Source organism: Hoplias malabaricus, chromosome 11, assembly GCF_029633855.1.
Source record: "Hoplias malabaricus isolate fHopMal1 chromosome 11, fHopMal1.hap1, whole genome shotgun sequence".
Classification (NCBI taxonomy): domain Eukaryota; kingdom Metazoa; phylum Chordata; class Actinopteri; order Characiformes; family Erythrinidae; genus Hoplias; species Hoplias malabaricus.
In genome coordinates, this window is record NC_089810.1 from 27,913,843 (window position 1) to 27,935,548 (window position 21,706).

Genomic DNA, 21,706 nt, shown 5'->3' on the forward strand with positions numbered 1-21,706 from the left:
TGAGGCCTTACATGCCACTGCTGTGTTGTTGGTGTGTGTGTATGTGTGTGTGTACCATACTTTGATGACCACCTCCTTGTTTCTACAGTCACTTTATATTCTCTGATTTCTACAGACCATATAGAATGACTGGTAGATTTATAATTAAAGAATACAGACCATTTGCTGCTCTGTATACTACAAAGTGCTCCTATGTTCAGTGGAGCTGAGTTAATGTAAAAAAGACAGTTAATGTAAAAAAGAGGTGTTCATAATGTTATGGTTGATTTGTATATTGACAGCATTGAAAGTTTTCTGATCCTATTCTTTTATCACTCAGGAGAGAGAGAGAGAGACATTGACATTGGGCAGTAATTGTGTGAAAAGGGGGAAGTGGGATTCTTCCATTCTTTACTCATTGTCTTTCGTAACAGACTTAACGGGGACATTCAATCCAAGTTAGCCTGTACGGACAAAATCTGACATTGGAGGAACTATTCGACTTGGCTATTCATCTTCACCTACTGTTAAGTACTCGTAAACCTCGCAGTGTTGGAAAAACCAATCAGGGCCCTCACACTCCTCTCCTGCGGCAACATCGCAACGGGGCATTACCAGCACCTGCTTCTTTCACTCATCAGGTATTCAGCAATGTGATTCGTCATGTCTGATACAAGAAGAGAGGCTTTGCCGTCTACACGAAGATTTATGCATGTATTGCAGTGCAGCTGATCATGTTCTCCGTCAATTTCAGGCTCGTCCATGCAAATATCAGGCACCTAACCCTGCATAGCGTGAGATGCCTCCACATGCTAATATGGTGAGTAGAACCATAAAGGGGTTAGTTTCTAGGTTCTCATGTGTTTTCAGCTTTGATTGTTTCGGGAGCAGAGGGAAACTTCATAACTGCTGCTGTTGTGGAACAGTTGAAGATTCCTGTGTTGTCCCTGGAGAAATCCCTACAGCTATCAGCCCTCGATGGGGACCCCCTAGGAACTGGTTTGGTTTCGCAAATGACTGCTCCTGTTTTGTTAGAAACCAGCACTTTCCACAAGGGAGATATCAGTTTGTTTGTCATAGACTCTTCTGATTATCCAGAAAACTCCATCCGGTAGCCTTCTACTCCCACAAATTAACATCTACGGAATGTAAACATGGTATAGAGGACATGGAATTACTATCTATTAAATTGGCTCTCGAGGAATGGCATCACTTGTTGGAGGGGGCACTACATCCATTTCTGGTTTTAACTGATCATAAAAATCTAGAGTACCTACGTAATGCTAAGAGACTCAATCCCTGTCAAGCTTATTGGTCACTTTTCTTCTCGCGCTCCCAATTTCACATAACATACCACCCTGGTTCACGCAACACTAAAGCTAATACTTTGTCTAGACAGTTTGTTACAGTAGAAAACATAGAGAAGCAACCGGAGAAGATACTGTCACCTGGGGTGGTAGTGGATGCTGTTAGATGGGAAATAGGTGATAAAATCGAGAAGGCTTTAGGGATTCTAACATCTGGGGGTCAACGTATTCTGAACATCTGGGGGTCAACGTAAGCTTGACCTCTGGTTACCATCCTCAGTCCAATGGACAATGTGAAAGAGTTAACGAGGAACTAGGTAAATTCCTTAGACTCTATTGCCATAAGAACCAGTTGGAGTGGGCCCATTTTCTCCCATGGGCCGAAATAGCCCAGAATTCTCTCGTGAATTCAACAACTGGTATAACTCCATATGAGTGTAATTCAGGTTACTGTCACACCTGTCTCTTTGGACGCCTTGCTTCCTCCCTCACTTCACGCCGCTTTGCCACTTGAGTCTGTGATTTACTCTGGGGACTTCAGTTCCCATGGTTCAACGGATAATCACATGACTTCATCAACCAATGGGAACTCTTTGGTGCGCTCCGGGTCTTCTGAGTTTTGAGTCACAGCTGTTTTGTATCTAGACATAATTATTCAGTTACTATATTTACCCAGGCTTTGGCATTTGCCATTTGCGAAGTATTGCTAACCCTTTGGTTACATACTGAGCGTATCTTGTTTGTGAAAGCCATCTCGTGTATGATCCCACTCTTACGTTTCTTCTGTTCCTGATTCTTGGAACCTTGGTTCTTTCCGGTGAACCACCACGGACAGCGGAGAAACGTAACCAAGAGCCGTGGCTCTGAGCACTTGGTTACATTTCTCCGCTGTTCACAAGGTCAGCAGGACAACTCTGAACTTGGCCACAGCGTCCCCCGCTCATGACGTATTCCTGGTCACCCTCTAAACATGTACAAACACTGCGGTTCACTGGAAAGAGCCAAGGTTCCAAGATTCAGGAACAGAACCAGTTCAAGAACCGAAGTTCTTTTGGTGGAAAAGCGCTATGCTTGACAGCAACAAATCAGTGTTCTGACTGGTTAAACAAACCTCGTGATCTGATTGGTCCAGCTAAAGCTTTCTTATTGGTCCATCAATTGGCCATCAAAACAGGGTCTTTATTCCGCAACTGCAAAAAGAGATTTGCACTCCCAGCAGAGAAGGCGAATGTGTGGATTTTTTCCCACCTCATTCAAAAACTCCCACTGTCACATTTGAGAAATTAAAAAGGTTTGCTCTTGCACATTTTAAAGCCATTTGAGAAGGTACTGTTTCTCACATTCATGGCACTTGATTTACAAATGCAAATCTTTTTTTTTTTTTTTTTTTTTAACATTTGTGATTTTAAGTTATTGTTGTTGTTGTTTTAAATTTGTGCATTCCAATACATTTGTGAATTTTAGTTTTACGTGTATGTAGTTGCTCAAACGCAGTTACAAAGTCCCTTTATATTTATGAGTATTGTTTTACAAACTCAATCTTTTTGACCCTATTTTGGCTCCATATGCCAAACGTCAACTTCATATGCCTTGTAGATGCTGAGATATTGCCAAAAAGACATAACTAACCAATATAGCACCCCTATAATATTTCATGCACCAGCATCTGCATGCTACCTCAGAATCATGTTTGAAGCATTGTTTGAAAGTTCAGCTGATGTGCGTAAATTATACAGGAGTTAAAGTCAAACATGGCATTAATGGTACAGATTAATTTGCATATGGCAGCTATCTTGACACCAAGTTCATGAGGATAGAATCAAAAACCCAAGGACCCAATCAGCTGAAAAAAGATATAATAAGAGCCCCATAGGAAAACAGGTTTTCCTTCGTTGTAGCACCCCCTTGAGGCCAATTGGGATGAGTTTGAGTGCCTGAGTAGCGGTGGGGACTGCTATCTGTTGACCAACTGTGAAGTCCGTAGGTCTTACAGTTTGGGCTGTACAATTCGTTTAAGGCAGAGTAATTTATTCATTTATTTTTTGCTTTTACATTAGTCATTTCTTTTTTCTTTCTTTAATTCCACTTTTATTAATTGATTGATCTATTTTTAATTTTGGCTGGTTCGTCTTCCATACGATTCATGCATATACACAGTTTACAGATTTGTAGCTAGATGTCACAAATTGGAGATGTTTTAAACACAGCATATGAAGCCAGGTCAAAATCAGAAGTAATACTGGTAAAAGTGGTGCAAAGTACACACCAAAGGCCAATTAATGCTTTTGCGTTGACTCAATGCAGAGCCTATGCAGTTGCCTGAACAAGTGTCCTATGCCATGGAAAGCTTATACTTTGTGTGTTGGCTTTGGTGCCTATGCGCTCTGCAATTCCACCACTAAACCACTAGTGCTGAATTTCAAATATTGTGAACCCTATGTAGCACACAACGTAGTGGTATTAGGTTTACAAATCTTTAAAGTGCACTATTTAGGGAGTGTAGTGTAGAGGAGTTAATATTTCTGGACTTCTTGACAATCACAGTCATTATCGTCTGCGTAGATGTGACGAGTTACATTTCTGGAGAGGTGTACAGCAGGCTTTCATCTCAAGTGGAGATCTACAATGAAGACTTCTACTTTTACTGGAGCAGTATTTTACTTCGTGTATTTTAACTCAAGTACATGTTTTGTGTATTTTGTCCACCACTGCAGACTCACCAATATGTCAGTGCCACTGCAGCACTGAGAATGATCCATAACCCAAATCTGCTGTATTGGTGGTCCTGTTGGGGTCCTGAACATTGAATAACTGGGTGAAATGGATTAAGCTAGTATGCAGAGAAACGGGTGGCCTAAACTCTGTAATTGTAGAACTACAAAGTACTCCTGTGTGGTCAGTAAAATGGAGCTGATAAAAATGGACAATTATGTTATAACTCCTTTGTGAAAACATCACCCCCCCCAAAAAAAAAAAATGATCATGAGTGAAGATACAAGATAGATGTTCCTAATCTATTGATAGTTTAGTATAAGTTTCCTACAATTCTTATAATGTTCAATAGCAGTTCTGACAGATTGTAAAATACAACAGGAAAAGCAGGGGGCTAATGTGTAATGATTCAAAACACAACAGCATTTTAAAAATGATGACAGTTAAGGATAAGAAATTATCTAAAGGAAATGTAAATGCTGATTTCTTAATGACTCCTATCAGAGGTCTATAGTTCTCTATAGTTTTACTTATTTCAAAGAGCCCCAATGCACCTGCTTCAAACCATGAAGGACTTAAAAAAATGTCTGTTTCTCTATATTAGACCAAATACTAAACTGCCCACAGCACTTCTTGTTACCTGAGGTACCAAAGGTTTCACAGATCTCCCAGACCACACAAGGTAACCATAATAAGCCTACATCATAATAAGCTAAAAAATAAGAAGATAAAACAACAACACCAACGCAAAGAATGGCGTTGGCAGGAGTAGCAGGAGGTCAGTTACAACTGGCTGAAAGGAGTTAAAAAAAAAAAAGCTGGAAATATTTTGCATTTGAATCTGTCAACCAAATAAACTACTGCTCCACAAACTCTGAAGAGCCCAGGAGTGACCCACACACAAACAATGCCGGCGCTTAGCTACAAAACAAGATGTTGCTAGTAATCCTCAGGGTTGTGTAAAAAGTACTGGCAAAAGGTTTACAAAAATTACAATAAATTCAATTATGTAGTTTAATTTTAAAAACAATTAAAATATTATCCAACAACACGTCAATCAAGTCTGTAGGCTTGGCAAAGCACCACCAAGAAGGAGGGACAAACAGAGCGCATTCGGTTTCAGCCCATACAGTGCGAGAGATGACCCAAACGGTTTTATTTAGGTTTCAGCCACGAGCTCAACAAACAATAATCAAGACATTAAGTCTTCAAAGCTTAGCTTTCTTTCCCTAGCTGCCTGAGATCATTTAAATACAGGAGGAGTGTGCCTTCCAACACATCAGGTATTTCAAGAGGCAGAGTAATGAGTTAGAAACAAGTAAACAAAACAGACTTAAAAAAACAACTAAATTGCACATTTTTTGCTGGAAAAAGATAGTTTAAATAAAAGCATTTATGTTGAAATGCATTCATTTAATTGGTTAAGTTTTGATGTGGTATCGAACTAGGTATTGAGAATCATAGATGGTGCACAATGCACAGTGGCACAACAAGTAGTGTGGCAGTCACACAGCCCCAGGGGTGTGTGTGTGTTGTTACGGGTTTTGTATATCTGTGTTCCTTTTTTTTCTTTTTTTTCTTTTTTTTTTTTCTTGTTGTTCTTGTTCTCCCTCCCTGTCTTTAGGTGGAGCTGTGGAGCTCTCCTGTATTGCTGGGTGCTGAGAAGGTGCTTCCTGTGTCTGGCTATAAAGAAGCAGGAAGCTGAAGATGGTCATGCGCCCATTTTTCCATTTATGGGTTGCCATGTGGTGAAGCATGGTGTTTGCTCTGTCTCTGTATGAGAACCTTGTAGATCTGGAGACTGTGTGTTTCCATACCTTAGTCCTTGTGTTTGTTAGTGGTGCTCTGTTTATTACTTTTCTTGATCACCTGTGCCGGAAGGGGGTAAGTGCTTTTTGAGTTTGCCTGTTTTCTCCTGATTCCTTGATAGCTAGGGAGTCATTGTCATTTATTTCCTTTTTTTTTTTTAATTTTTATTATTATTACTATTATTATTATTATTATTTTAATAGCGGAGTCAGTGTTGGGTTATGTTTGTTATTTTGGCCGTGGCTTACCTCTGGAGATATGGCTTTAAGTTTTGTTTGTTGTTGTTGTTATGTGGTTTGATTGTTTGGTTTTGTTTAATATCCATATTTTCTTTGTAAATACAGATTGTTTCATTTATTCTAAACTGTGCGAGGTTTTTTTTTCTCTCTCTACTTTTTTTGGGGGAGAATTTAACCAATATTCATCTCTTAGACCCAGACGTAACAAGTGGGGCTTGTCCCTTTTTTTTTATTTATTTATTTATTTTTTGGTGGGGGCAGGTGTTGTGTGTTTCCATTGAGTGCAGTATGGAGTTTGACCTGGAGAAGTTTGTTTTGTCTCCATCAGTAGAGGCTTTGTGGGATTGTCGAAAGGCTGATCTGGCAACCCGTTTGGCTGTTTCTGTACCCGTTTGGAAGCTGTTTTGATCGCTCGGGTTTTCCTGTTTACTCGTTTCCATTGTTATTTCTATATTTATATCTGTTTTTATAACCTACTAACCATCCATAGATCTATCTTTTAGATTGTCTCCGCAGGAATATTCATTACAGAGGCACTAAAACTGCCACCGGACCCTGGAGTAACGTTCTTGGTGTAAGTTACTAAAATTCACTAAAAGCGGTAAGTACCTGCAATTCCATGGCTACTACTGGCTGTTTTGCCTGCTCAGAGTGTGGCATGTTTAGTTTAACGCCCTTTTCCACCTCTAGCGATAAATATAGTGGTTGTATTTGTAGTAAGTGTCAGCTAGTTAGCTCTCTGGTGGATAAAGTGGACCAGTTAGAAGTGCGCATCCGGAGCTTATTATTGTTGAGGGATAAACAGCGAGATTCAGTGTTAGCAACTCCGGGTGCCTTAGGGAGAGTTAGCACCCCCACGACTCCGGCGTTAGAGCCCTCACAGCGGGGTGAATGGGTGACGTCTCGGCGTCATAGCCGGAAAGCTAAGGCTGATGCTAACGCTGAGGCCAAAGCTAGCCCACCGGGACACCACGCTCCTCCGATTCGCGTGTCAAACAGGTTTGCCCTGCTCAGCGAAGCACCTGCTGAGGAGCCTGTTAAGAGTGCTCTGGTTATAGGAGACTCTATTGTTCGGCACGTGAAATTAGCTACTCCTTTAGGGGCGCCGGCAGTAACAGTTAGCTGTTTATCGGGAGCCAGAGCGCCGGATATTAGTGGCAACCTTAGACTGTTAGCTAATAGGAGATATTCGAGGGTAGTCATTCATGTAGGGGCCAATGATATTCGTCTGCGGCAGTCTGAGGTAACTAAGGGTAATATTACAGAGGTGATTAAACTGGCCCAGACGATGTCCGATGCCGTAATCTGCTAGTAATCATAGTTGCCTGAATTTGATATCAGTAAGCACATCTCTCTAGTGCCTCCATTTAGAGAATCTGAAGTTGACTCCTATTTTACTGCATTTGAGCGAGTAGCAGCTAAAGATATGTGGTCTTTACTTCTCCAGTGCAAACTACATGGTAAGGCTCAGCAAGTGTGTTCATCCCTATGTGTTGAACAGAGCCTTGATTATGGAAAGGTTAAGGCTGCTGCTCTAAGAGCCTATGAGTTGGTGCCTGAGGCATACCGTCAAAGATTTAGGTCACACCCAAAATCTGCAGACCAAACATTCGTTGAGTGTGCTCTTGTTTGAGAAGTGGTGTTCAGCATCTAAAGTGACTACTTTGCTCCAGTTAAAACATTTACTTTATATTATTGGAGGATTTTAAAAATTATGTGCCTGAAGTTATTGTGGTCCATCTAAATGAGAAAAAGGTTACCACACTGTCAGATGCTGCTGTTTTAACAGACAAATATGTTTTAACCCACAAAATGATTTTTCTGTCTTGGAATGCCACCTTTTCTGTAGTTGGTACGGACAAAAGAGGTAAAGCAGGGTGGTCTCTGGTGTCTTAAACCATCCAGAGGTCACCAAGATGAGAGAAGTCTCCTAATACTCCTGCTATTCAGTCTTCCTCACAAACTTCTGAGAAGCATGTGTGTTTTTAATGTAGGCAAGCTGGTCACTTGATTATGGACTGTAAAGTCTGGAATAAAAAACAAAATCAACCTAAGAATGTGGCTTGTATGTCTGCTGCTGTGGCAAATACTGTGGAGGCTCTACAAAGTCAGGATATATGTGATGTTACTTTCCAGCCTTTTATACTGGATGGTTGTGTTTCTCTGTCTAAAACTGATGAGGGTATTGTGGCAGTTAAAGTTTTACCAGATACCGGGGCAGCCCAGTCCTTTCTTTCTAGTGATGTGCTTGATTTGAGTGAACACTTTTTGTGGCTCTTTTGTGGTGGTGTGTGGGATAGATTTGTCCCCCGTGAGTGTGCCGTTGCATTACATTCTTTTACTTTCCGAGTTGGTCAGTGGAATGGTTAGAATTGCTGTGAGAAATAGATTACCTATTGAAGGGATGGATATGATACTAGGTAATGACCTTCCTGGTGGAAAAGTGTTCCCCATTCCAGAGGTTGTATCTGAACCTTCCTAAAATAAGTTGAAGGAACTACAAAAAAAAAAAACTCGATCCCAATGCTCTAACAAGGATGTACTTGAGCTTGGTAACTTATTTACAAGTAGTCAGGAAATTAATAGAGATTCCTCTGTTCCTTTACCTGCAAACAAATCTGTATGTAAAAGGGACTTGACATTGGATGATTGTTGTGTTGTCTCTTCCTGTTAATTGAGCTGACTTGGTATCTGCCCAGGTATTAGATCCATTTTTGGCTAAATGCAGGTCTGCAGTTGTAGCCCCTGATCAAATATATCTTCTGTTGCTTACTATCTACAAAACAAAGTTTTAATGAGAAAATGGTCACCACCTTCAGAGATTACTGATTGGAATATTGTGTTCCAAGTGGTAGTACTTGAACAGTTTAGGTCCCATGTGTTAAACCTTGCCCATAATCATATAATGGCAGGACATTTTAGTGTTAATAAACCCTGTAAGCGTGTTTTTCAGCATTTATTTTGGCCTAGACTTAAGGCTGTAGTGAAATATTGTAATTCTTGCCATGTTTGTCAAGTTGCCGGAAAACCTAATCAAAGCATTCCCCGGCACCTCTGTGTCCCATACTTGCCATGGGTGAGCCTTTTGAACATTTATTGTTGGACTGTGTTGGTCTTTTTTCCTAAGACAAAAAGTGGTAACCAGTATTTACTGACTATCATGTGTTTGTCTACTCATTTTCCAGATGTATTCTCACTGCGTACTATAACTGTTAAGTCTATATCTAGAGCCCTTGTACGTTGTTGCTCTATTTTTGGTCTACATAAAACCATTGAAACAGATCAGGGAACAAACTTTACTGCCAAGCTTTTTGCTCAAGTGCTTCAACAACTGCAGGTGGAACATCAAACCTCCTCAGCCTTTCATCCTCAGTCTCAGGGGGCTCTTGAGCAGTTTCACCGAACTCTCAAATCTCAGTTGCATATTTTCTGTTTGGAAAGTGGGAAAGAGTGGGATGAGGGTTTGCCTCTCCTAATATTTGCTATTCGTGAGGTCATACAAGAGTCAACTGGTTTTAGTCCGGCTCAACTGGTGTTTGCTCATACAATGTGGGGACCTTTTAAAGTTGTTAAAAGACCAGCTGTTGGCTGAAGGATGTTCCAGTCTTTGTACTTTGTTAGAGTATGTCAGTAAATTTCATGAGAAACTCCACAAGGCCTGTGAAATGGCACAGACAAATCTGCACAGTCTTCCATGAAGTTATGTTATGATAAGCGGGCAGTATTGAGGGAACTTCTGCCTCATGTCCAGGTTTTAGTGTTGTTGCCAGTTTGGTCTCTGGTCCCTATGAGGTTATCAAGAAACTGAATGAGGTCAATTATGTTGTCTACTCCTGATCGTAAAAGGAAACATCGGGTATGTCATGTTAACATGTTGAAACGATATGTTCCACATGAAGAACAACGGCGTTATCAGTCATTAGGCTTATCTATGACTGACATTAAGCCTGCTCTGGTTGCCGTGGTACCTGAAGCAGAATGTGAAGCTCCAGGACATGGAGTTGGCACTGTGTTCTGGGCGGGCAGGCAGGCAGCAATTAAGGAGATTTAAATGTACTGAGATACTCAGACAGTTAATGGTGTCTTTGCAACATGGTGAAGTCCAGGGAATGGTCAAAGTAGTCAAGAGAGAAGGTAGACAGACTCTAGGGTGACGAGACAAAAACGTTGGGCCTAGAAGGCAGTTGCAGCACACAAGCCCAAGAATGTCAATGCACTGGAGGCCTTTGCCCATGTGGATTGAACAAAGATACCTATAAATCACTGCAAGAAACTTGTCAAGCTGTTCACATCTAAAGGATGTTATTGCTGCCAAAGGGAGTTGTACTAATGATATGTATGACTCAAGGGTTGAATAATTTTGTCATACCTTTGCTGGTATATTAGAAAAAAAAATTAAAACAATATATGTTGAATTTGTCTATTATACAAGTCCTTATTTGAATAATTTTGAACACAGCTTGTCTATATTATAAATAACACACACACACATATATACATACATATAAATAAAAAATGCATTACTCGGCTGCAGCAGCTGAGTATCACCTGTAGTGACAGTTACAACAGACTTACATCCCCAAGCCCTCCATATCGAACAATCAATGATCTCACTGTCCATGTAGTTGATGTAGTTAGACCACACTAATCCTCACACTACAACAGACTTTCAGAGATCTGAAGACATCTCAGGTTCCAAATATATTTATAAAAATCTTTTCACTAGAACTGACTGTTTAACATTTGGAGACAGTTCATTTGCCTAGGGAGTTTTATATAACTGCCAATGCTTTCTTCACAAAAGCTTAATATATTTAATAAAAGTAAATTAGAGCTCAGATTTTTGACAACTGACAAAATACACTACAGTGCATGTGAAAATCTGTCCTGATTTTCTGTATTCAGCATTAAGGTTATACATATTAAACTACTTGTATAATCTCTATAAGGTGTTTGTAAAAAGCCATCTCAATACTATGGGTCTGAAAGGTTGTTGCATGATCAAGACCTTACTGAATATAGGAAAGGGAGAGAAGACCATTCTGAACATCTCCAATTAACCCCAGATATCTGTGGAACACAAAATATGACATCCCTGTGAAGGTGTGGATCTGAACAGATTCGAAAGGTGAGTTCACCACAGTTGACAACAAAAAGGGTCTCGCATAGAGTTCCACTGGGAGAATTTTATTGCAGAATCAAAAAGGAACGTGGTATTTACAAAAATAATAAAAAAAGAAGGGAGAAAACAAGAATGAAGATATACAAATAAAGGGTCTAACCAGCCAAAAGCATGGTTACCATTACCACTGAACCCAGGGGTCCATGCTTTTGCAAACTTAACTCAGCTGCCCTCTTTTCGTTGCACTACCCCCAGAGACCAGCACTTGAAATCTAAAAGGTTGCAGTGATAGATACCTCCACGTAATCCTAGCATTACTGTCCTTCATATTCAACATCCACTGTAATGCCCTGTGAGCAGTTTGAAGAATGAAGTTTGTTCCCACCAGGTAGTATTTCAGGGAGTCCAGAGCCCATTAGATTGCGAGTGCTTCTTTTTCAATTGTGGAATACCTGGATTCTCTTGGTACCAGCTTCCTGCTTATAAACAGTACTGGCTTTCAATCATCATCGTTCCCTTGCAGTAGTACTGCTCCCAGTACATGTCCTCGTGCATCACTTTGTACAACAAAGGATTTCATAAAATTCAGACTTTGCAAAACTGGCTCAGTATGTAAACATGTTTTTAAGTCCTGGAACGCTGCTTTGCAAGATTTCACCCTTTGTGGCTAGTCCTTTTTGGTCAGGTTTGTTAGCACTGCAGCACAAGCACAGAAGTTGGGTATGAAGCACCAGTACCATCCAACCAAACCTAGGAAGGATCTCACTCTCCTCTCAGTTTTGGGTGCCACTTAGCTTGTCTCGTATTTTCAGGATGTTTTTGTGAGCCTTCTACCTCCCATGCTTCCTTCAAAAGTGGGCCTTGAACTTGCCTTCCCTATAGAAACTCAAAAGGTGAAAACCCTGTGGATGCTTGCGGCACTTCTCCTTATGTGAACAGGATATATGGAAGCCATGTGTTCCAGTCTGTTCCCGTCTCAACCAAAAATTTGCACAGCATGTTCTTCAGAGTCTTGTTAAAGTGCTCTACTGTTCCATCAGTCTGAGGTGTGTATATATGTCTAGTAGCTTAAACACTTCCTTGATCAGTGTTGAAGTTAAGTTTGTTTGTTGGTCAGTCAGTATCTCTTTAGGTATTCCTACTCTTGGATTGTGTTGTATTAGGACATTCACTACCTGACATGTTTTGAATTTCTTTTTTAAATGGGAATTCCTTTGGATATCGCATTGCATAATCACAGATCACCAGGACATAGCAGCTCCCCCTGCGGCTTTAATGACAAGCTGGCTTTTCTGAATTAGTCTGCCTTCCTTCACTAATTGTACAAACAGTGGGGCGAGTGTGTCATCTTGTGTTTGTATTTCAGCTATATTACTAGGTAAGACAATTTTCTCCTTTGATATTTTGAAGTTCTTTGAATCGGTCCAGCATTAATGACATGGGAGCATGTCTGAAAAAAATTCAGACTGTCTTTGTTTTTAATACTGCTACTGTAATTAAAAGAGTAAAATGTGAAAGCTACAATACATATCAAACAGAGCCTGTTACTTACTTACTGATTAAAGTTTGGTCCTAAATCCATTTGTCTCTCCCTCATAGTGTCTCTAATAAAGTCACCTCCAGTTTTTGGTATTGAGGCCATTGCTCAGTTGTAAAGGCAATTCAATTTTCGCGCTGGGAATCATAGGCTATCTATTCTTCCAGTTCAAGTGTTTTACCCTCAAATTAAAGATCATCCTATCTTGTAAAAAACAAGTATGAATGTGGGACATTAAACCAGTAAAGCTCTCAAGAAACCTCAACCTGTGACTAAGCACTATCCACTGGCCAGGGAAGCAATTGAGGGTGTTTGACCAATTATACAAGAATTACGGTGGCGCAGCAGGTTGTGGGTTCGATTCCAACTCTGGGTGACTGTCTGTGAGGAGTTGGTGTGTTCTCCTCGTGTCTGCGTGGGTTTCCTCCGGGTGCTCCGGTTTCCTCCCACAGTCCAAAAACACACGTTGCAGGTGGATTGGCGACTCAAAAGTGTCCGTAGGTGTGAGTGAATGTGTGTGCCTGTGTTGCCCTGTGAAGGACTGGCACTCCCTCCAGGGTGTATTCCCACCTTGCGCCCAATGATTCCAGGTAGGCTCTGGACACACATCGACCCTGAATTGGATAAGCGGTTACAGATAATGAATGAATGAATAGTTGATAAATTTATATAGTCATGCTGTCCTATAAAAAAGGCTTCATTAAGGGGCCTGGCATCTCACAGTAAACTATCACACTGCGAACATGTGCATAGATCGGAAAATGCCTATGGGTTGCAGATCCTAGCAGCATTTTTGTTGGAGTACCAAACACACAATATGTCTTCTTAGTTATTGATATATCAAATGGATTTTGGTCTGTCCCACTTCACCCAGACAGTCAATTATGGTTGGCCTTTTCTTTAGATGGTGAAATGTTTGTGGCCAAGACAGCCACAGTAAAAAAAACCTATTGATATTTCTGAAATTCCATTGGAAAATCCTGATTTGATTTTGTTTACTGATGGTTCAGTACAAGGTACTGGTACTGGTTCAGCCAAGGTACTGGTCCATTTCCACATTGGAATACAGTCTGACCAGGGAACACACTTCACAGAGAAAGTGGTGCAAGAAGTAATTAAAATGTTGCAGGTTAAATGGAAGGTCCACTGTCCATACAGACCTCAAGCCTCTGGTCAGGTGGAATGGCAGAACCAAAACATAAAGCAGCATCTGTCAAAACTACCTGGTTTACTATGTAGTATTAGAGCCTCACCTACATGCAAAATTGGTTTGGTATGAAATCATTACCAGCTGTGATATGTCAATGGAAAGGCCCATTCTAAGTGCTTTTAGAAACAGATGCAGCAGTATTATGTCAAGGGAGGAAAGCTTGGATACACATGTCACATTGCAAAGTACCACCTAACTAGAGATAGATGAGTGAATTTGGGAAGAACTGTAAACATGTAGGCTACAGGGACCATGCCCAAAGTGAAGACACCCTCTTTTAGATTAGATTAGAATTATTTGTCACGTACAAAGTTATACAAGTACAACACTGCAGCGAAATGATTTGCCGTCTGTCCACTCACATAAACAGGGGTTAGGTGTGTGCAACATACGTGACGGTAGCAGGTGCCCGTGCCATTTTACAGTTAGAGACAGCTGGATTACATCAGGAAAGTGGTGGTAAAAAAAAAGGTCTTGATAAAAACAACACTTAATAGTCCCTCTGATTCAAAGTTCCATGTTTTGCTCTGGTCTTCCAAACATTCAAACTTGGAGTTCAAAGCTGTTAGTTGCTCCATGATGGAATCCAAGCTTCTACTCAGTCACAGTCTGTGTGCCAATGGCTCTGCACATCCCATCAATCATGTTGGTCAGTTTCCTTGGGCTGTTTACAACTGACCCAACTTTTTAAATTTCCTGATAAACCAGGGCAACGCCTAAACCAATCAGCAGAAAGCCCACGATCTTAAGTCCAAATAAGGTATACATCTTCAATGTCCTCAATGGAAAGAGGCGCCAGCCACACCACTTCTCCTATCCATCCATGGCATATCCAGCCGGAGTCATTCCATCAGGGCAGGCAGGCTTCCCCCGAGCCCATGTTACTCCTTGAGAAGATGGTGTCAAGAGCGTTGAGAGACCAGTTGATCAATTCCATTTCTAATTTTAATTCGAAGAGTGGTGCTAAGAGTTTCTGATGGTAGACAAGACAAGACCAGGAGAAGCCAAGCAGGAAAGGTAAGGAGCAGAGAGGAAGAAAATGTGACCGCCTCAAACAAAAGCAAGAGAGAAATGAGAATGACAATTTCTCCTTATTATTAGCACTCCACACTTCCAGCCAGTATCTCAGAAACCCGTTGTTGGGTAGGGTAAGATGTGGTGATACTCTGTGCAACAGTGAAATGATAGTGGATGAATTGAAACTCCCTTGGCGGTTTCTGCATGGATGTATTCACCTCAGGGCGGCACGTTGGCGCAGCAGGTAGTGTTGCAGTCACACAGCTGCAGGGACCTGGAGGTTTGAGGAGTGTGGTGTGTTCTCCCCATGTCGTGTGCGTTTCCTCTGGGTGCTCCAGTTTCCTCCCACGGTCCAGAACACCTTTGTAGGTGGATTGGCGACTCAAATGTGTCCAGAGGTGTGAGTGAATGTGTGTGTTGCCCTGTGAAGGACTGGGGCCCCCCTCCAGGGTGTATTCCTTGCACCCAATGTTTCCAGGTAGGCTCTGGATCGTGTGTTTTACTGCGACTAATAAACTGCTTAGCAGTTAATAGATTTTGTCATATTCCTGCTCCCACAGGAACATATTGGTTATGTGGAAGCACTGCATTTAGTGAACTGCCAGCCAGGTTTAATGGCCGACGTATATTAGTTTATATACTACCAGCAATGAGACCACAATCTTTTGATCAGGTCCAGTCTGCAAATAAAGTCACATTATCTTTATTACTGCAAGTACACTGAATAACGATATTTTTCTGGACAACCCAAAAGCATGTGGTCCTGTAAATTGTCAGAAACAAGATTGTACATGGTACAAACACAGTGACACTTTTGCCAATACCACATACTTGGTACCGTTAAATGCTAAACTTTTCACAAATGGTACTTTAACGCTTATGCCACAAAACAAAGGGAAGCAAACATTGTTCCAACATCTCCTGAATAACAAGCAAACACTAAACAATGATATATTGTCTAGATATTTATGCCATTTTTACATCTGTAGTAAATGCAGTTCAATGTCCAATTATATATCAAGTTCATACCCTCACAAAAAGTGGAGTATGGATCGAATAAAAAAATGAAAAGTTCTGAATGAAAGACTCTCCACTCTGAATAAGGATTTCTTGGGACAGAACCCCACATTCCACAAAACTGTGTGCATACAGACTCTGCACCCCTCCCCACACACACACAAACTCAGGCACATCAAAGACTGACCAGGACGCCTGTCCATGACCCCCTCCTCTTCTCCATGAATGGAAAGATAAGAAGCCAGTTTATGATGCTTTTAGGCAAAAAGAAGATCAGACAAAGTGGTGAAGACCAGGATTTACAACCCAGTTTTATTACGAGTGGCGTCAAGATGGCACTGATTATCGTCTGCAAATCACACAGATGGCCCACACAATTGACCTCGCACTGAACTCCTGAAAGCCCGATCTGAACAGGACGAATAGCATGGACCAACAGCGACCCCAAGTGGACATTTGCGAAATCATGTTTCGCCCTGCGGCCGTCTAAATACATAACGGACTTAATCGAGTATTTAGAAATATGTTTATGCAATATGTATGAATGTTACTCTCTGTTGTCCTCAGGTGAATGTCTACCAACTAATGAAGTGATGTGTATTACTGTTTCAATCATGAAGGAAAGTTTCTGTCTCTGATTAGGAAAACGAATTAGTTTCTAACTTCTAGCATAATATTGTAATGGGATGTAATCGTAAAATACCCAAGATATATATACATAGATGTTTGATATTAATAATCCAGGACACTCATTGTGCTATACCACAAATATGTATAAGTAATTTTTACGTTATTCAGTTTCATGTGTATACGTGATTCTTTTCTCTCTCTGAAACGTGAAAAAAGTCACAGGAGCCAATCAAAGGAAGGAGACCTCCCAAATGGGCGTGACTGCGCCACATCTGAAAAGAGAGTGCCCGACTCTGTTCAGCTCTCTCTTCGCCCTTCGCTCTCTTCTTCTGCGACCCTCTTCGCATTCCGCTATGCTCCTCATGTCACTCTCTTCACTTCAAGTGCGACGCTCTTCCTTCTTCCTTACGCCGACGAAACGACTCTTCAAAAGCCTCTAAGAAGGACCTCACTCAACTTCCAAGGGACGCCTTGTGCTAGTTAGCAGTGTGATACGGAAACTACTCTTTACTTATTTGTGTTCATGTTTTATCGCCCAATCCAAGTTTAATCTCACGACTGATCAAAGCACGACTGATCTTATTCGTGGCCAGAATAAGATACCACACCTGAGATTAGTTGATAGCGGATATGTTAGCATTATACTCTGACTTCTGAGGGCATCGCTTCTGGGGACTCGAGTAACGAGCGAACGACTCTGTGACGCCTCCCTCACTCAGGGGACAATCCAGCCAGGCCAGCAGTTCTCCGTGAAGGGCATCCCCCGACTGACGTCACACCGTCTAAGGCCAAGAGTGTCTGACTCACCCTGGAAGGAATTCCCTCCCTAACGAGCCTACCTTCAGTGACACGGGGAGGACAAGAAGTAAAGACCCGGAGAACGGAGTTTAACCTGTTGGACCCAACGGCTTGGTGATAAAGGCAAAAAGAGTAAGCAAGCAAAATTTACTCACTTTTCAGAAGCTGATGCCTAATTAAGTCTCTTGATAAATTTATACATTAATTAAATCTCATTTAGCAACACATTAGTCAAGTCATATCGCCTAGCCTATCTTTAAATTCGAACTAGTTTGACCTGCGTTGATCCAGTGAGAATTTCTAAGTAAATTCTAATTCTAGTTCTACTATTTCTAATAAATAGTCTCCTTTCTTTTAATAAAATATTTCCATTATTTGAAATAACAGTGTGTGGGGTCTGTTCATTAAAAGTCTGAAAATCCTGAAGAACTCACGTAGCGATGACAGTATTCACTCTCTAACTACTTGTTAATGTCTTGTCATTTAAGTCAATAATAACAATAACAATTATTATCATTAGTCAAAACGTCATTAATCAGAAGAGTTTGAATAAGGTCAAACGCTACAAATACAATATATAAATATATATATTTATATATAAACACTACATATACTACAAAGGTGATACTTGTACAATCATTTGGCCTGAATGTTGCTCCGTTGTGGCTGATCCAGTTGTTTTAGATGAATATATCAAGGATATAGAGGATTTACATGACCATCTCAACCATATAGATGAAACAGTAATTTGTTTTTATTAATATACGTTGCTGTGTTATTTGTGTCACTAATAAAAGTAAACTATTACATGTACCACAAATGAAAACAGAATACATTTTGTTACAACCTATGCTAATATAAACTAACAATTATATCTAATGCTAGATCTAACCTAGTCCACTAGTTTCTAAAGACAGAATATGAACTTTTTTTTTCTTTAATTTATTGTGTGTACATTTTGTTTTACATACAAGAGGGAGGAATGTTGTAATTTTTTTCTCGTTTATTTGAATTGTAACATTTTTCCTGGCATTTGGACTGGTTCCAAGGTCACACGATCCCTAACCCTACCTAATCTGATAAGCTCAGTCTGTTAGACAAGCACGGTTAATTTTACTACTGTGCACCAGGAACTCCAAATGATGTTTATGGCTTCTTTTATGACAGTTCATCCTGTTATAAGATTCTGTTTAGATAATGATTGTGTGAGGTTGCAAAATGGAGCAAAAATATGTGTGTCTCCATTAGATCAGTCTGAGACCAGATCAGACTTCATTCTGGTACTAGAGTGCTCAATAAACAGCATTATATCCAGACTGGTCTTCTCTCTTCATTTTGAAACCACCAGAAGACCAGTTAACAACAGAGGTGTGTAAAATATCATTACACTATTCTTTGAAAATCTCAAATTTTGTGGCTCATTCTTAGAGCTGCATTGACACTGACATGGTGGTGGTGTGTTAAACACTGTTTCTACTCACTGTAACTATCGCCTGCAACATGAACAATGATAACAATTACTGAGGACTGAACCAAGAACAGGTGCCTTCAACATATTTCATACACAGTGGACAAAGTGTGTATGTGCATGTGTGTGTGTAGGTGTATACATATGAGTGAGAGACACACACGTCGAGTCAAATAGACTGGAGCTAAAAACAGACATCAGAGATTCCAAATAAAGGTCAGCTTGATCACAATATGGGGTCTTGCTTACCCTTCTCAAAACAGACACCTATTCTTAGAGTTCCACTGCTTCTGACTAAGTCTATGAATATTAATAAATCTGTGCATCATGGATTAATCATAACCACTAAAACAAACAAGGTATAAATAGGGAACATGTCCCTCTGTATCTGCATTGACAGAAATCTATAAAATTAGATGTTGGAACACTTGCCCCACTGAAAATTTGATGGCCATCAGCCATGTAAACTTTAGTGAGATCTGGTATTGTGTCTGGATGGCTAGCTCTGGATCACCAGCACTGCAATGCTAACTCATCCAAAAACTACTTGATAGAGCTCATCTATTTAGAGAACACAGTGCAGAGACGAGTGTAGTGGGATTGGGGGAACATTATGCCCCTTAGCCAACACCTGGCACTGTGTATGGTGACCTTAAGCTTGGCTCCAGATTGCCCTATTTTTTTCCTGCTGTTCTGAGATGTGAATGCACTGTGCAGAATCTTGAATTAGAAGGGTTATCTAACATTTAGAATATATGGTGTATAATATTATAATTACTAAGTACTTTCCATAACACACACATATATTCTCCCCTTCGTTCCTTTATAAGAAAATGCTTGTTGACTCTGTCGTACCAACAAGGCGTCTTTTCCAGGGACTTGACTAGTGTCCTCTCAATGGCCAGCAGAGCTAGGCTGCTTAAACAGCCTTGGCCCATGTGAAGTGTGTCCGCCTGTGCTCCCACGGATCTTTACACCAAAGGATCGCTGATTCGCTTATTTCGCTGTCAATCAAAAAGAGATTCAGCCTCAGACAGATCATCTAATCATCATGCAGAAGCTGAGCGTCCGGGCCAGCCGAGGCCAGCCCACTGCCCCATAGACCCCCAGAGACGTTGAGCGTCCAATGGGCGGGACAAAGCCCAGCATTTATCCAATGGCTCGTCTCGTTTTGCTGCCCTTCGCTGCTTCGCTATTGAACTCTGTGGACGCTCAGCGTCCTCACTGTTTAAAGCACTGTGAAGGGAATGATTGAAAGGAAAGCCACGTCTTTACCAGTGATAAGAAGCAGATTCTGAACAAAAGTTGAGCGCGTTGTAGTGCATTCAATGACATGTACACGCAACAGTATATATTTGATCACTTATTTTTTATTTTTTACATTTTAGGGGAAGCTGAGCTTCCCTTGCAGTCTTAGAGCAATCGCCACTGATATGATATATATATATATTTTTGCTGATATTACACAGTTTATTGCCATCACCATTGCAATCCACCCTCTTTCTCTCTCTCTCTCTCTCTCTCACACACACACACACTCACACACACACTCACACACAAATCTAAAGTGCCCCTCATCCACCTGGTACAGATGTTCCTGATGACTCCTGGATCTAATCCTCAGTAACATTGCTATCTCACTTTTTGCCTCAGGAAGTGATGGACTTTTGGTTTGGTTTGTTCTGAATGCTAATGAATCCTCTCTGGAGTTTTTTAAAGTTTCCCCTACTTAACTTTCCACAACTCACAAATCAATAACAGTGCCAACTTTAATGAAGACCCTCCCACAGCATTAATTTGCAAGACCTTGAGAACTTGGGTCAGTCATGATTGCAGTATTAATACTCCTCTGTAATCTATATTGATCCCTTCATTATGTAATTCTGATGAGTCCAATTACTCCCAGTTATATACTATTAATACAATTCATTTATTCATTCATTATCTGTAACCGCTTATCCAGTTCAGGGTCGCGGTGGGTCCAGAACCTACCTGGAATCATTGGGCGCAAGGTGGGAATACACCCTGAAGGGGGCGCCAGTCCTTCACAGGGCTATTAATACAATTGACCCATTGTATTTTTGAGTTTGAAGTGAAAACTCTCACATGCATAATAAACAATGTTGAAAACTGTATATGTTGAAAACTGTATATGTAAATGGAAAAAAAAACATAACTCTGCATACTCATGTAATACTGAACTAATTACATAAAGTGCATTATTGCAAAATGTTTGTGGACATCTGCTCATCCAACACTGCTTCTGAAAACAAGGGTATTTAATCACCACCCATGCCGACTCAAGAATATTTTGTGTTGGATATGTTGGATGATTACTTTTGGATGTCTAATTCATCCCACAATTCCACTTTGCACAGGTCTGCACAAACACACATACACACACACACACACACACACACACGTTCTGCTATACTTATTTTTTCACATAGTTTTTCAAAAAAACCTTTAGAAGTGGTGAAGTCCACCAAAATGTCCTCACAATACCACAAAATGTGACATATAGGCGCTATATTCTCATTCTCTCTCTCTCGTTCACTCACACACACACATTAGAGGAGTATTCTATAGTGAAATAATAGGAGGCTAATGGAACATTTTATATATATATATATATATATATATATTTTTTTTTTTAACTGCATGCAACATATGCCTAGAACAAACGTTAAATAATTCCTAAGAGAATTTAAGTGGCAGTGTGTTGTAGTAAGACTAACATGCTGTATAGTTCTTACAAAAGATTGTATAATCCTCATGCTTAACAAATTGAAATAAGCATGGCTGACAAAAAGAACAATACATTTTCATTCAAGGTACCAAGCATGGTCTATTTATTTCTC

General features: G+C 40.5%; 1 protein-coding gene across 1 annotated transcript in view; it reads right to left on the reverse strand.

The window, feature by feature from the left end:
- Positions 1-21,706, reverse strand: part of kcnab1a (potassium voltage-gated channel subfamily A regulatory beta subunit 1a) — a 258,469-nt gene that overhangs the window by 117,237 nt on the left and 119,526 nt on the right. The gene's annotated exons all lie outside the window — the stretch shown is intronic.